The sequence below is a fragment of the Chroicocephalus ridibundus genome, chromosome 5, assembly GCF_963924245.1.
Source record: "Chroicocephalus ridibundus chromosome 5, bChrRid1.1, whole genome shotgun sequence".
NCBI classification, from domain to species: Eukaryota; Metazoa; Chordata; class Aves; order Charadriiformes; family Laridae; genus Chroicocephalus; species Chroicocephalus ridibundus.
In genome coordinates, this window is record NC_086288.1 from 60,751,038 (window position 1) to 60,763,501 (window position 12,464).

The following is a 12,464-nucleotide window of genomic DNA, read 5'->3' on the forward strand; positions in this document are numbered from 1 at the left end:
CTGCTAATAATGACTCAGGTAACTGATAGGATAAAGAACCACCTTTTTCTTTTCTTTTTTTTTCCCCTCTTTTATTCTTGCATACAGAATATCATAATGAGGTGACATCGAATGGATCCTTTGAGGCTATGCTGTTTCAGGCATTAAATACAAATTAGGCAATACTAAGCTTCACTTTCGCAATTGTATTGCTAATATATGGGGAGAGTGAACCAGGCAGTCATTAACAGATGACTGAAGACAGGTAGTTAGAAAGTACAAAAAGTAAAAGAGGAAAAATGAGCTCATAGGAAGGAAAAGGGAAAATACAGCAGCAGTAGGAGTGATTATCTGGCTTCTGGCATTATTTGAGCTTTGCAAACTTTTGTTTAAATAGCATAAATAGAATATAAAAGTTAATTATTTCTGATTCAGTATAACAATTGAAGTATACCCACTCAATAAAGGCAATAAACAATGTTATAGGAATGAACCAAGAGCAATGCACAGTTGAGGAAGACAGCATCAAAGGTGAGAACATTCACAGAGAGAAAATGTTTTTAGCACTCATGAATGTAAAGAATGGCACCAAGTCATGTCTGGGGTCAAAGTTATTCATATTGGAATAACTGATATCAAGGCTCACATTCCAATTACTATTCATAAAAATGAGCAAGTCCAATAGTGCTATAGCCCTGTAGAGTATTTTGAAATAGGTACGTTCTAATAATCTATTCATCCTACTCTTTCAAAGGTTGGGGTTTTTTTTCTGTTTTTCAAATGAATATGAAATATAACTCAAAATATATTAATAAAACATATGAAGAAATATATATATATAAAAATATCTCTTCTGGTGATACACTGTGCTTTCTACTTACAATTTTTGAATCTTTCTAGATTTAAAATATGAAAGTAACAGATTTCTACTGATGCTAAAAGGGGCATCTATCCATAAGATTTTAACATCTTTCTTAAGATTGTAAAAATTAGCACAAATTAGACTGTTATCCTAGATCAAGAACACTAACAGGTACCACGACTCAGTCTCCTGCATTGAAACTCGCTTATGCTATCTACCTTGAAGTAGAACTTATGAGAACGCACTGACAGTAAATCAGATAGGTAGAGCATACCGATGCCTACCCCTTTCCAGTGATGTCCTCAATGCTAAATGTCATCAGCTAAAATAAGAAAATCCGCAGTTACTTCAAAAACTAAAAAAAAAATAAATAATAAAATTGCTGTGTGACAGAAGTTCCTCTACTTCTCATGCTAGGAAATAAGCCTCTGGCTTTTTAGTTGGTTTCATGATTTTGATTTTTTTGGACATTATGTGACCAAATGACTATGGACTTCAGTACTTGTGACAGTCCCTTGTACGATATTGCTGTGTCTTAATAGTAGAACTGCAAAGGCAAGTTATACCAACGTTGATTAATATGTACTCTACATAATCCTTGTCCCCACTGATTTACTGTTATACTTGATAAATGGAATTACTAAGTATTTTAACGCTACAAGAACCTAAAGATTCACATATTGGTTTTAGATTATAGTTTTTAATATTCATCACTCTACTGGAATAATGACACTAACTCTGGTTCAGGACATCATCTTTAGCCAGGATAGCACTGAAGCAGCACGTCCTCAAGACGTACTGAAGACAGTGAAACTTGAACACATACATAAAGTTAGCAGAAGGAATTACATTTCTGTATTCATTGCTTGCATAAGCAATCTGTGGCACTGATATTACAGAAGGAAGTAGAATTAAAGGGCATTGCTAAATGTTTTGGAAGAGAGTCTCATTCCTCTGAAGTTCAAGAACAGATTTACTTGATTCAGAAAGAAAATCAACTACAAACCTCACCGCCATCAAGATATTAACTTAATACATATTTTCTGCATGTTTTAAAAATTGTATTGAAAGTTTTAAAGAGGAAAAAAAAAGTGGGAGAAAATCCACATCCATTGGTGTGACAGACAGGACAGGAGCAGAACCTGAGCTGAGCTACATCCATTAGGAGATACTGCTAATGAAAAGAAAGAAGCTGCACACCCTGACAGAAATTCTATTATTTACAAATACTAGTCTATTTAGATGTATTAACAATAATAATTTCACATGAGTATTGAACAAAAGAATAGTTGAAGAATACTCCTACGTTTACAGGTTGTAATGGCTGTGAATGTGGTACAAAATAAAAATGACACAGCCTCCTTGTACACAGGATAATTCCATTATTTTATGATTTTTTTGCTGCTATAGGCATTCCAAGATAAAGGATGGAAAGTATGTAAAGATAAAAAAGGTGAAAAGTATGTTGCTTTTAATTTAAGACATTTAGTTCCAGATTTTTAATCATATTAAACAGATTGTCCAATTAGTGATTAAACCAAGTGGAGAAAAATATGTGAAATAAAAAAGTATTCATAGGCTGCTGTGCAAAAAAAACCAAAAACAAAATCAAAACCCACTTACCACTACCTCTTCTCTTCTGTTACACATCACCCTTATACAGGAGATCAGTGTTTTGAATCCCAGACGGATGGACTAATACTCAGAAGTCCTAAATCAGACATTTATTCAGATATGTCTTTGTGCCTATTAGAGAGCTGAGAAAACTCCCTTATACTTGCATATTGATAGGTCTACTGTATTTCAGAAATAAATCGAGGGCAAGGTAAAGAACACAGGCAGAACGAAGTAGTTTTCTCTGTATGCTCTCTTTCCCAAAAGGGAGTCCCAGACAGAGATTTCATGGTTTCCTTGACATCTATCTGTCCTCACAGACCTCAGTTCCCCCTTCTTCCCCCTCCCCACAACCACCCCTCACCTGTTGTCACCCCAAATGCCCAGCCATTTGGGAGATGGTACTGTTGTTCTCCTCCTTGAGATTTTTCACTTTTCCCAGATCATTCACTGTCCCACTGGGAATGGGAATTCCTTTTCTTGCTCAACAGGAGCAGTGGGAAACAAGGAGTGTGCAGACATGGGAACTTTCACCCTTCCATCAGTTGCCTTTTTGGTAAGGGACACCGATTTCTTACTGGACCTCCCAGTAGGAAAATAATGCTTAAATTTACCCAAGCTATTTCTGATTGAATTACTTGTTAATATTAATATAGTCTCTGCCTTTTACTCTGATTCAAGTAAAGTTGGATTCAATTTTATACTAATGAAAGGCCCCTGACTTCCGACCAACAGCATTCTTGCAGAGGTCTGGGCACAGCTGCTGATATATACAAAAGCACATTCAAGAGACAATTGTCTAATCAGCTGGAATTGTGAGTCATTAAGATTCAATCTCCAAGCACATTTAGTGTGCATCCTGGCATGTTTTATTAGGGTATTATTTCTTTTCTCTAGTACAGTTATTTAAGCAGAGAATCCAGCATGATCAATGTAGTGGTAAAGATTACTTGCTATAATGGTTTTGGGGCTTTTTTTCCACCCCTTGCATGCATTCCAGGAAGCATACTGCCAAACTGCCTTAAATTTCATGAGGCATTTAATTGAACAAATGCAGAACAGAAAACCGATCACAGCGTTGTGGAGAAAAATCCTGCCCTGACCACCCACTATACAAATACTGAACTGACTTGGAACTGTGCAAAGTTTCAAATATTCTTTTCCATTTCTCTAGATTCTTACTATTATAATTACAGTCCACATTCAAACTTTATTAATTCACATACATTAGGAGTGCAGCAACCCTGGCTGTTTTAGCAGCAGCGTCTCCTTACATACACAATTGCAGGCTTTCCTGCCGCTGCATTATATAGATGAGTTTCATAAATAATAGTACACTTTTAAATAGCTTGCTTTCACTGTCTTATGCAGTAGAAAAGGAGTTTATGAAAGATGAATAAATATATTTTTGAATAATGTATTAGTTCTATACATTCCCATTGCATCTTCTATATCAAAAACAATTATCAATGAATGAAACATCCCTGAGAACTGGTAATACATTTTATCATGAGAAAAATCATAGGGATTAACAAATTATGTTTGAAAACTTTTTGCAGCTCTTTAGCTTCGTTTTGTCATTAAATTCCTTCGTTACAAGAAAGTTGACTGGTATCTCACAGTAAGCTGACAGGTACATATTCATAAATCTGTTCCCATCTCAGACAGATCCTGCCTGTGTGGATCATCCTTGTTGTGCTAAGTTTCATGCTGGGTAATAGAGGCAGAGAAACAGGATCACTGTTAGCGGAGCTGTTTTAAAAGCAGGTATGGCATGTTTGACATGCGGTTCTTTAGATCAAAGTTTTCCAACATGGCTTTTTGCTCAAAGGCTGTTCCAGTGTTCTCATCATGAACACCTCATTTAGAGCCTCATGACTCATCTCCTCAATTTCCTCAAAACTGAAGAAGGTGCTAAGATATGTTTAGGATGATAAAAATTTCATCAAATGAGACAAGACAGAAAAGACCAAAAGGTTATTTTAAGTGTAAAAAGTGTGAGCAATCCAACTCTGAGTGCATTTGTTTCCTTATTTCATTTTTCTGAATATCTCAAAGAAAATCTTCAAATTGGATGAATTCCTGGCCACAGACATCAATGATAAATTTGCTGTTGTTTCAACTAAATTAATGTTTTCGTCTTCTGCAGTTAAAGATTGTGCCCATGAACACATACCTTAAAAAACAAAAAAACCATGTTTTTTTATTGCATGCTTATATGGGCTGTGTGAATTGGCTTTCAACTACTAATGGAAGTTTTGTGTCTAATTCATCTAAATACTATGATTTTTTTATCCAGTTTATATCTCCAGATATGGACAAGCCTGAAATAAGTGATAATCATAGTACCATCTAAATTAATACCTTCCAACATAGTATTGATTTAAATGGCAATGCAGAAGTGCAGCAACTGCCTCTTGAATGATCCTTTAGCTGTTGTAATGTGTATCACTTGCTAATATTCTATTTAAAGAATACAAGTTGTACTATTATTAATTAACTACACTATTTATTAGTCCTATTTTCCTAACTAAACTTTATTTTCACCCTGCAGAATTACTGTGCATGCTCTGGTATGCATCTTAAATTCATATTTTCATGTTAGATAAGAACAGTTTCCTCTTGGTGTATTGCATAATTTATATGCTTTTTAAAAACAGTTATAAACAGAAATTACCTATAACAGATGTGGTGATATCTTAGTAGCAAGAAATACAAGATTTATGAAACACAGACAGAATTAGTAGAGAGGACTGTCAACTTTGAAAAGAAGTGGAAACTATCTTTTTCCCCCCACTGGAACAAGAGAAAAACATGTGCACGTTATCTCTGTACTGGTTCAACAATCAATCCAATTTCGATGTTTTCTGATAGTGCATCTTTGGTTAATATTACATAGGAGTTATGATCAGTGTGCAGTCATTCGAAACAGTAATTTTTATTTAAACAAAAAGATGAACTTTTTTTTTCCCCAAAGAAAATGTTTTTGAAATGCTGTCAAGATTCTCTTGCAATGCAGTAGCTCTCTCAATGTTATATTAGATGAGATGCATTTAATTTCATGCCAGCATTTTGCTGAGGGGTGGCTGGAAAAGAAAACTTGCCATTGGAGAGGGCTGCAGGCAGAGCACCGTAGCTTGTGAATGGTGCTTTGTTGCACAGTTTGATGTGGTGGGAACTGGCCAAAAGTTTCACAGAGGAAAAAGCAATATCCAAAAAAGATTATACAACTTTGATAAGTCAAAAAAAAAAAAAAAACACCCCAAAATGTCATGGTCAGTGATATTGAAAGTTACAGATAAATCTGAATGGATTCATACATTTGAGTTTTATTACCTACATAAACTAATTTGACTTGACGAGCATAGTGCATCAGGCTAAAACAAGAGTGGAAATGATTTTAAGAAATTGCAAGTGATGTGCTAGTTGCTGTCACAGCTGACTCGATTACTGTGTGATAAGAAAGGAGACAGCTTTAGTGGTTGCCTCCTGGCAGTAGGGTCTTATAACTGATGTGAAAGAAACATCTAACCTTTAGCATGACAAGGTGGTAATGATGACAACAAATCTCTCTTGATCTTTATGACTTTCCAGGAGACTCACAAATCCATGTCAAAACCCTAGACTGTCTCATCAGTGAACCTCAATGACAAGCCAGGTACCAAAAAAATAAAGTAATCCTCATAACTCCACTTCTGAGATTTACTGTGATAAAAAAAGGCAGTCAGGATCCAATTAGTTCTAAAATACTATCAAAATAATTGGAAAGAGTCAATTCTGAGAACTTTCTGTCAGGAAGAAGCTATACACGATGTAAAAGCTATCTAGACACAGGCAAAAATTAAAGGATTGCTTCCATGACTTAAAATTCAGGTAGCTGCTTTAAGCCACTCTAATAATCCATAAGGTCCTAGGAGTATTTTGTCTTCATAGAGGTTATGGCTGTTGATAAGTATATTGCTGTAAAACTTCAGACAAAGAAACAATGCTTGGCTATACCAAATTCACTTTTCTCTTCAATCATTATGTCATGAAAACATGGAAATAAAAATTACTAAAGTATATCCAGTGATACAGGAGGCTGATTTCATGAGCATATTAGCAATGGGGACTTAATCAAACTTTACGCTGACATTACACATTCCAAAACATTATACAGAAATTGATAATTTTCTTGCAGTTTTTGCCTCATGAAAAATACATAGAACAGAATAGAACTTTTCAGTTGGAAGAGACCTACAACAGTCATGTAGTCCAACTGCCTGGCCACTTCAAAGTTAAAGCATATTATTATCATTAAGTGCATTGTCCAAATGCTTCTTAAACACTGACAGGCTTGATCACCTCTCTCACAAGCCTGTTCCAGTGTTTGACCACCCTCTCAATAAAGAAGTGCTTCCTAAGGTCCAGTCTAAACTTCCCCTGATGCAGCTTTGAACCATTCCCATGTGTCCTGTCACTGGATATCAGGGAGAAGAGAGCAGCACCTCCCTCTCCACTTCCCCTCCTCGGGAAGCTGTAGAGAGCAATGAGGTGGCCCCTCAGCCTCCTTTTCTCCAAACTAGACAAGGCTAAAATCCTCAGCTGCTCTGCCTAGGACATGCCTTCCAGCCCTTTCACCAGCTTTGTTGCCCTCCTCTGGACACATTTGAGTACCTGAACATCCTTCTTAAATTGTGGGGGCCAGACCTGCACGCAGCACTCAAGGTGAGGCTGCACCAATGCTGAATACAGCGGAACAATCACCTATTTTGACCGGCTGGTCGTTCTGTGTTTGATGGACCCCAAGATGTGGTTTGCCCTCTTGGCTGCCAGGGCTCACTGCTGACTCCTGTGGAGCCTGCTGTCGACCAGCACCCCCAGATCCCTTTCAGCAGGGCTGATCTCCAGCCACTCCTCTCCCAGTTTTTACTTATGCAAGGCATTACTCCCTCACAGGTGCACAATTGGGCACTTAGACTTGTTAAATTTCATGCCATTGATCATTTCCGAATGCTCCCGTCTATCTAGATCCCTCTGCAAGGCATCTTGTCTCTCAAGAGCGTCAACAGCACCTCCCAGTTCGGTATCATCAACAAACTTGCTAATGGTGCACACAACTCCTGCATCCAGGTCATTGATAAATATATTGAGCAGAACTGGCCCACGGACTGAGACCTGAGCAACACTGCTGGTGACCAGTCACCATCCAGATTGTTCACTACAATTCACTACTTAATTTTCAGGCGTTGAAAATGCATGCCCTTAGGAAAGAATAATTAAAAAAAAAAGGCAGGCTTTGGTTGCTTAGTGAGGTGAGTGCTTAATTTGTGCTGCAGCATTTCTGGCTATCTTTGAGCAGGTATTTCACTTTTGGCCTTAGTTTGCTGATCTGTGTATTGAAGCTATGCTGCTTTACAGAAAAAGGTAACTTTCTGAGATCTAGTTTGATCAAAATGTGAAAGAAGTTCTGAATTAGTGTGATGATTATCTTTCTCCCACTGATCTAACATGATCTCAGAGAATTCACTTTATCCTCTTCAGTCTTTCACATTTATCATTGTAGGGCCTGAGGAAGATACAGGAAAAAGAAAAAGAAAAAGATGGATTTTGATCAAATCTCAGAAGTACTTTTAGAAATGTTTACACAGCCTACTATAATAAAGCTTTCTTATTAGTACATTAATACCCTTGTGCATTAACAGGCAAAACAAAAACAGCAAAATATCAATATTTTAACTTTTTATTTATTAATAGACTGTCAGAAAAAGAGCGCACCTTGTTTTCCCACACGCAAATGTACACATCCAAAACATTATAGTGAAATTAGTGGAAATGCTGGCAACAAGGTAGTAATGATAACCTTAGCACTAAGTATCTAGTTCTGGTAAACTTCTGCAGGTTTTGTTCTACCAAGTTTGTATACAATTTTTCAAACACAATGGGTTATAGCTACAACAGCCATGAGTAAAACTCACATTGAAAAAGTTCTGCATGAACTGTTTCAACATCAGCTTTTTTAATAAATCTCTGGAACAGTAAAGATGCAGATATCATAGTGAGACAATATTCTGCAGATACAGGTCTTTGGAAAAAGTAAATCAATAGAATTTTCCTTTCACTGGGTATTGCAGTAGTCAAACAGTCTAGCTGAAAATGATGAAAATGCACTATAAACGTTGCTTAGGGTTTTTAAAAAGCATCTATTAACTAATTAATGAACAAAAAAAGTTGCTGGTGTAGTTTTAGACTTATTTTGTCTTAATCTTAAAGATTAGGTAAATTTGCTGTTTTTATCACATTTCCCTTGGGAAATGGAAAGCACAATACACTTGTACTGGCATAAATTCATACATTGAAAAAACATGAAAAAAATATGAAAAATGGAGTCTGACTATGCCCACAATAACTGTGGGACCTCTGAAGCATAGGAACACATTCCATCGGTTGTCATAAGAAATTATGACTTGCACATTATGTTGCACAGCATGTTAAATAAATATTGGCTTCTCTGTGAAAATCAACTTCAACGTTTTCAATAATCAGATCTTGTGAGGCATTCACAAGATATTTCATAGCCGGTTTGAATGTATACGGTCTGTTTACATTGTGTTTTCAGATTATGGATTAAGTTAAGGACCAACTTCCAACAGCAGTAAGTAGAAATGAAAGAAGTTACCTTGAAGTCTCAGGGTCATTGTGAGGCAGAGACCAAAGGTGTAAGCACAGGCTCATAAACATTTAGATTACAGAATGAAACCACTAACTTTGTGTGCTTAAAGACTTTTCAAACCTTACATACATCAAGCTAAGAAGGATGACTCGTTAGTGAGCAATCTAATATGCAGATACGTTACATTAATTGTTCTGAAATCAGTCACTTTATATGTATCATGGATTATGCAGCTACGTGGCACCATTCAGTGCAGAGTATTTAATGGGTCATAAATCTTCTCCTTAGTTCGTCTGTGTCGATTTACAGGTGCAGCATAAGCAGTAAATGCTGCTCACGAAGGGCCAGATAAGGCATTGTCAAGTGACTCACCCGCAGCAATATCACAAGTCACAGGCTGTGCAGAACATCCCGGTTCCTCATCTGTACTCCCTCACCCAGTGTAACACAACTTGTACCAATACTTTTCATGCAAACCAGGACACATGTACTATCTATACTGCCAAGGAAGCAGGCAGCTAGGAACTGATGAGAGATTTTTTAGTTAATATTTCAAAATAGCTTATTTTTAATTTACCTATTATACCTAATCTGGACTTGGACTCACTCTTAACATATCTTAATAAAAATATTGACTATTACTGTTGCCTTTTTCCTCAAAAAAAAAAAAAAAAAAACCAAACCATGAGGTACTATTTACCAAAACCATTTAAAATGAAAGCAAGGAATGCACATATTCTTTCCATCTTACACTGCAGACAAGAACTTTTACTGAAACGAGAAAATGGTTTTGACTAAACTTCACAAAGGGGAAAGTGTTCAATGCAGTTTTGAGGATATAATAACAAATAATCACTGCTGTTACACTACAATGCTTATCAGAGATTTATTCATTTTTGTAATTTTTACCCATTTGTGGGTAAAATGTGAGTAAAAAATTCATTTTTACCCATTTGTGGGTAAAAAGAAAGCATTTACAAAAAAATCCTTAAAAATTGGTGTTACAGATTTTCAGAACTTTGATACGGTTCATTTACAGAACACTGTAAACTACTTATAAAACATAACAGAGAATACCACCTAGAAGTACTTACAGCTAACATGACAGGGATAGTGCCTTAAAAACACGCAAAAAATCCCTACACACAAGTGGGGAAACAAGTGAATGTGTATTGTCATAGATTTTGTATGTCAAAACGACAGCTAAAGAAGTTTATTACAGCCAAAAGAAAAACTGAAGAGAATTAGTGGTGATATAATGCTCCCGTTCTTATAAGAAAAGCCATATCCCCTATATTATATAACACTGAGCAAAAAAAAAATCTCTTGAGAAGCTTAGGAGAATAAACAAATTGCATGCTATAAATACTTTTGAAAGGACTGCTATCTAACTTAATAAAACACATTGCTGATTTGGCATTGAAAAGTCCACTTTGACATTGCTTTACCAGTGTCCTAGAATTTGAAGAGAGGCCTTGAACACCCACCATTTAAAAAAGGTTATAACAGAAATTAATAATGCTATAATCTCACTGACATCAAAGGGCAATTACTGGACAAAAACCTAATAACAGTAACATTTTGCATAGAAATTGGATTATTTTAAATTTCAGATTCCAGATGCTCATTTGCAATATTAATTGCAAATTTATTATCTTTTGAATGAGCTCTTTCAAACTCACCTATAGACTCTAATTCGATGCATTCTTCACACACATACTGAATCAAACCTACTACAAGATTCCTGTTTTGACATAGCTTTAATGTAGTAGGAAAAAATAAAACTTCACAAAATCCACTTTCACCCAGATTAGTTTTCAGAATAGTCCTGAATAATTTTGCTTGTTGGGAAGTAGGGAGTTCTCCAGCTATGATGAAAAGTTATGTTTTAGAAGCTCTTTTGAATGTGTTCATTTGGGATTCAAGGGCCCATATCCTCAAGCCTGAAAGGTAGCCCCACTTACCCCCAGTGAAGCAGATGACAGTTATTTATACTTTTAATGGTATATGGAAAAATAAATGCTAATTCTCTGTGATTAAGTCAAAATAGAGCATAGCATGTTAGTCTCAGCAGGTGACAAAATTGCTCACAGCTTAAAGCAGGTCTGCTCTGATGTTTAAAAAACAATACTTTGCAAGAAGCTTTTCGCCTGCTGACATGACTTTAAATATGCTTTTGAGTTTCTCTGCACTGAGGTTACCCAGATTTCTTTTGCTTCTGTCCTTTCTGGAGCTATTTCTATGTTTACTAGTTCGGTTAATGAGGGGTTACATACCATGAAATCACATCTAATACGCTAATGGGGAGCTGAAACCATACAACCAGCTGTGCCTCTCAGGTAAAAATAGACCAGTAAAGATGCTGAGAAAAAGAAGGGCCCTTGACAATTCACATAAAGTGAAGAGTTTCATTTGAAAAAAACTAGGGAGATTTTTCTTAAAGGTGTCATGCGAGGAAGGAAAAGGTTAGGAAACACTATTGATGCCCAGAAGTAGATACTAGAGTGGGTGCAATTCCTCCTCTGATGCACACCTTGCTGAGAGAAAATTTTACTTTAGTTTTTAATTCAAATCACAAATATCCCTGGAAAAATTTAAAACAGTGATTTAATCACCCAATGAAAACACCAGACATGCCCAAGTGGAAACCTACTGAGACTACGGAGTAGCAGAACTCCTCAGCCAATTTATTTGTTATTTGTAAATTCTACCTGATCTGCATTGCAAGAACTAAGTCACACTCAGCAAAATCAACAGTGGTTAGTGAAACCACCATCAAAGTAATCTACATATACAGTTTCTACACAAGGAGGGAAGAAAAAAAAAGAAAAAAGAACAAATCTGTCATCCAAGATCTTGAAGCTGTCATAGCAAAAATAAGATAAAAGCTACTAGTGGTGCAAATACACTTAATTTTACTATATGTATCTGATAATTACTTGATAGTTATTAATATTCATATTTGAAAGTTATCTACAAATGCAGTTTCTCAGGAACGTTTGTTCTTTCCCAATAGAATTGAAAATTACTACAATATCTATCTCCAAAGAATAATTAAAGTTTTAACTCTAACTTGTTTTAGAAGTAGTCACTTTTAGTCTAAGAAAGTGCAATTCATACATACTCAATTTTCTTTTTGTTACATGAAGGGATGAGTAACCGTATCTTAGGATACAGCTGGGAAATCACATCTTTTGTGAAGATGACGAGAACAAGAATTGCAAATGTTTCCTCTGATAGTTTAGTTACTAAATAATTTGGCATGACCCAAGAGTAAGTTTCCACTTCTACGAATTATGTTGTCTTAGTAATACAAACGTTTCATTCTGATATACCTGAATTCTTAATCATTGTGTA

At 35.9% G+C, this 12,464-nt stretch overlaps 1 protein-coding gene across 11 annotated transcripts in view; it reads right to left on the bottom strand.

The window, feature by feature from the left end:
• Positions 1 to 12,464, bottom strand: part of KCNIP4 (potassium voltage-gated channel interacting protein 4) — a 453,265-nt gene that overhangs the window by 128,934 nt on the left and 311,867 nt on the right. The gene's annotated exons all lie outside the window — the stretch shown is intronic.